Raw genomic sequence first — 5042 nt, 5'->3', positions numbered from 1 at the left:
ACTTTCAGTTCTTACACCTCTCATCCATTGAGAAGTAGGTCAAAGGAAGTTCAGATTTGACTTTACTGAGATATCTTCCAATTGGATAGGATGAGACTCCGATTCCAATCATGTGACTTGAATCAAGCATAGATTTCCCTGATCTTTACAAGTGGATCCTTGGAAACCCTAGTTTCCCACCTTTGAATTTCTTAAGTTTTTCATTAAATTTCTCACAATTCCTCTCAAATATTTCAGAATTAAGTTTTCATCTTTTTCTAGTTCTTCTTCTAGTTGCTTTTAGAAAACGCATGAGATTAGTCCCTATGGATTCGACCTCGGTCTCACCGAGATTATTACTACATTGTAGCCCTATACTTGGGGTTGTGAACAACTTTAATCATGTCTCTCGTCCTTTATATAATCTCCTTTAAAAGGATGCTCCATACGAGTGGACTGAATAATGCCAAAGAGCTTTCACTAAGCTCAAGTCTGTTTTGACTACTGCTCCTATCATGCAACCACTCGATTGGAACAGACCTTTTGAGATTATGTACGATGCGCTTGACTATGCAATTGGGCCAATATTAGGATAGAGAAATGAGAAGAAGCCTTACATTATATATTATGCAAGTAGAATTCTATATTCTACCCAAACGAACTACTCAACTACGAAAAAGGAACTCTTAGCCGTAGTGTTCGCCTTGGACAAATTTAGGTCCTACTTGATTGGATTCAAGATCATTATCTACATGGATATGTGGCACTCAAGTACCTTCTTTCTAAGGTACATGAAAGACTACAATATCAAAGACTCATCAATTAAAGAAGTTTGAGTGCTTCACATAGGTTAAGAAAGTCTCACTTCCCTAACTAAACCCTTAAGGTATATGATCCATTCCATAAGAACCTAAACTTGCCCACAAATGTATTTAAAAAACCCTTGGTAAGTTTCGTTTAGAATCTTCTAAGCATTGGTGGAATAATGAATTATACAGGTAAACTTCATGTCCTAACGATTGCATTGATATACAATTGAGGACAGTTTCGATGGCATCAAACCCAATTCGAATGTATCGAAACCAAGGCCAAACAATCCAACAACAAAATGAATATATGATGGGCATTGGCAATTACATCAAGCAATGTTCGATGGCATCGAAACATAAGTTTCGATGACATCAAACCCACTTTGATAGCATCGACCTTGGCCTCTTCCCTCCACTATACTTGAAATACTCTAGGTGTTCTTCGATGCAATTGAACCTCTGTTGATGTCATCAAAGTAAGTTATCAATGGCATCGAAGATAGTTTGATAGCATCGATATATAGACTAGTTTGTCCAGCAAGCTTTCAAGGAAAATCATACATCTTCGATTACATTGATGGCCGATAGATGGTATAGAAATTTAAATTCCGATGGCATCGAAGGTTTGATTGATGACATTGAAATATGGGACAAACTGTCCAGAGAGTTTTAATAGGTAAATCATTTTATTCTCGATGGCATTGAAACATTGGTCAATGGCATCGAAAATGGTCTCAATTAGTTCAGCAATCAAAGTGTATGTTTCAAGGAAATTCTGATGGCATCAAACCATCTCTCAATGGTATCGAATTGTACATCGATGACATTGAAGGTAGCTCGATGAGATCAGACAGAATCTATCCAGCACCTAACTAAATATCTTAGTGCAAGAAGTCAATGCAATTGAAGAAGATTCGATGACATCGAAGGAAACTTTGATGGCATCGAAGACCCTTTGATGGCATCGACAATGTCATATTTCTGCTCGTTTTTTTACTGTCGGTATTTTTTCTTATATACCACTTGTATCGCTTCTTGGACTTTAGAGCATGTATTGAAGAGAGTTTTCAGAGAATTATTACTATAGTTAATACCCTCATCCTCAAGCTCCCTTTCCCATAGGAGTTCATCATTTAATCCATTGTAGTTTACAACCCCAAGTGCAGGGTCGCGATGTAGTAATAATCTCAGTGAGACCAACGTCAAATCCATAGGGACTAATCTTGTATGTTTCTAAAAGTAATTAGAACTAGAAATAGAAGAAGATGTGAATCTAATTCTGAAGTAATTGAGAGAGTAATTGTGATTAAAGTGATTAAAACTAACAAATTCAAAGGTGGTAACTAGGGTGCCAAGGATCCACTTATAGCTTCTCATGATGCTACCTTGCTTGATTTAAGAAATTAATTGGAATTGGAGTCCTATCCTATCCAATTGGAAGATATATCAATGAACTCAGATCTGAACTTCCATTGACCTAATTCTCAATGGATGAGAGTTGTGAGGATTGGAAGTGAGTCCATCATCTAACCATGCCTAGGAAACAGTGGCAAACAACAGGATATATCGATCTCATAACCAAACATAAAAGAATTGTGAAGGTTAGAAGAGATTCCATCACCCATCCATGCCCAAGGGACGATGGTAAACAACAAGATTTACTAACTTCACAATCTCATATCAGGAAAAGAAGATACTCAAAGCTATTGCAGATCTATTGTAATTTAAGTCACAACAAACCATTAAAAACTAAAAGTATTCCTTAAACATCAAATTAGAATCAAAGAAGTTCAACAAAACATTAATCAAAACAAAGCAAGCATTCCAATCATGCTACAAGCTTCACCTCTTAGCCCTAGATAAGAGGTTTAGCCAACCATAGACATGTTTGAACTAAAATCTCTTAAGAAAAGCATGAAAAACAACTAAGGAAGAAGAAGAAAAACTATTAGCGATGGCTTCTCCACCCTTTTGTTTCACTCATTAAACCTTATAAGATGAGTAAGAACACCCTAGGAACTCATATTTATAGTTGTGCAACACCTCTTGCAAATCGACCTTGAATTTTTGCAAACCAACCTTGGAACCGCCTCAAATTTCCACAATTCATGTGCTGTCAACGTAACCTAAGACGAGTCGAGGAAAACTTTTAACTGGTCGAGGGTTACCTTTGACTGGTTGAGGAAAGTCTTCGACTGGTCGAGGATCGCGTGAAATTAAAAGTTCATATTGCTGGAATTCAAGTTGAGGAATCTTCGACTAGTCGAGCAGGTGCCTTAGAGTGGTTGAAGGAGGTCTTAGACTAGTTGAAGTAAACAAATTTTTAGGCTTCATTTTCTTCACTTCAAGTCTTCAATTCTCTTCATCCCTCACTTGATTTTCTTGGATCTTTATCACGTGAATTCTTTATTTTTAGTCTTTTAAGATCCAACCTTTAGCTTGGTGATTCTTGAGTGTTAAATTCATGCTTTTAGTATCATTTCCAATCTAAGCTCTTAAATTCACCTTGTAACACAAACATGATTAAAATAGAACATCAAGTATTATCATGTTCATAAAATCAAGTAATAAATGGGGAATAATACGCAATATTTGGTCCTCAACACAATCCCCAACCAGCATTTTGCTAGTCCCAAGTAAAGTATGCGTGAAATAAACCTCAATGCTTAATGTCCAAAACCTTTGTAAGAAAACAATCTTTTATACACTCATGCATGAATGGGTAGAATTAAGATACGAAAGTGAAATTTTGAAAACTTAAAGCCGAACTACAAAAGCAATCTATCAAATAAATTCTTTATCAATCAAATTAGAGTATAAGTCTATATATCATGTTTTCTAATGTGCACAGTGAGAATCAACTTACTTCCTATAAAGATACTATCTTTTCATCATGCTAGCCATGCTCATCACTTCAAGATTGGTTTGAAACTCAAGTACTGATTCTGAACTTATCCCCTTCTTCTTCTTTTTCCAGTTTTTGATTTTATATCGACAGTTAAATTTTATTCAATATTTTTATTTTTACATTCCTTCCAGATTTTTCATTCTTTTTATTCTTTTTCATGACCTCTTTGTCGATCTCGTATTTTTTTTAAAGTCATAACAAACCATTTGGCTTGGTGATTCTTCATTTTTAGTCTTTTAAGATTCAACCTTTGGCTTGGTGATTCTTGAGTGTTAAATCCATACTTTTAGCATCCTTTCCAATCCAAGCTCTTAAATTCACCTTGCAACACAAACATAATTAAAATAGAACATTAAGCATTATCATATTCATAAAACCAAGTAATAAATGAGGGATAATATTCAATATTTGACCCTCAACACAATCCCCAACCAGCACTTTGCTAGTCCCAAGCAAAGTATGTGTGAAATAAACCTCAATGCTCAATGTTCGAAACCTCTTTAAGAAAACAATCTTTTGTACACTCATGCATGAATGAGTAGAATTAAGATACAAAAGTGAAATTTTAAAAACCTAGAGCCGAATCACATAAGCGATCTATCAAATAAATTCTTTATCAATCAAATTAGAGTATAAGTCTATATATCATGTTTTCCAATGTGCTCAGTGAGAATCAACTTACTTCCTATAAAGATACTATCTTTTCATCATGCTAGCCATGCTCATCTCTTCAAGATTGGTTTAATACTCAAGTACTAATTCCAAACTTATCCCCTTCTCCTTCTTTTACCAGTTTTTATTTTTATATTGACAGTCAATTTTTATTCGTTCTTTTTAATTTTGCATTCCTTTCTAGATTTTTCATTCTTTTCATTTTTTTCATGACTTCTTTGTCTATCTCGTGTTTTTTTTTTTAACAGGTTCTTACCTTCTTTTAAGGTAAATAAAATTCTCCAGACTTGATTCTCACCATCTACCAATGATTCACATACTAACAATCGAAAATTCTAGTATGTCTTACAGAAGAAAAATTAAATGTGTCTTGTGATTTATATTAATATGATATTAAAACTACATCTTAATCAATTGAGCGCAAGAACTTAGGTGATAGATTACTTACATGATCAAACTCCAACAATCCAAAATTCATTCTCTATCTTATCATACTCAAAGCATTCTTAAGTGCATAATTCATCACTTCCCAAATAGATTTCAACTTGAAACATTGAAAATTTTTAAAAAATTTGCTCAAAACCGAGAAAACACTGATTATTTTACCTAATCATTCATCCCCAACCTAAAAATCTATATTGTCCTCAATGTAAAAGAAATAAGCATGCAATACA

Source organism: Magnolia sinica, chromosome 5 (assembly GCF_029962835.1).
Source record: "Magnolia sinica isolate HGM2019 chromosome 5, MsV1, whole genome shotgun sequence".
Lineage (NCBI taxonomy): Eukaryota > Viridiplantae > Streptophyta > Magnoliopsida > Magnoliales > Magnoliaceae > Magnolia > Magnolia sinica.
The sequence above is the reverse complement of the archived record's forward strand: the minus strand, read 5'-3'. Positions refer to the sequence as shown.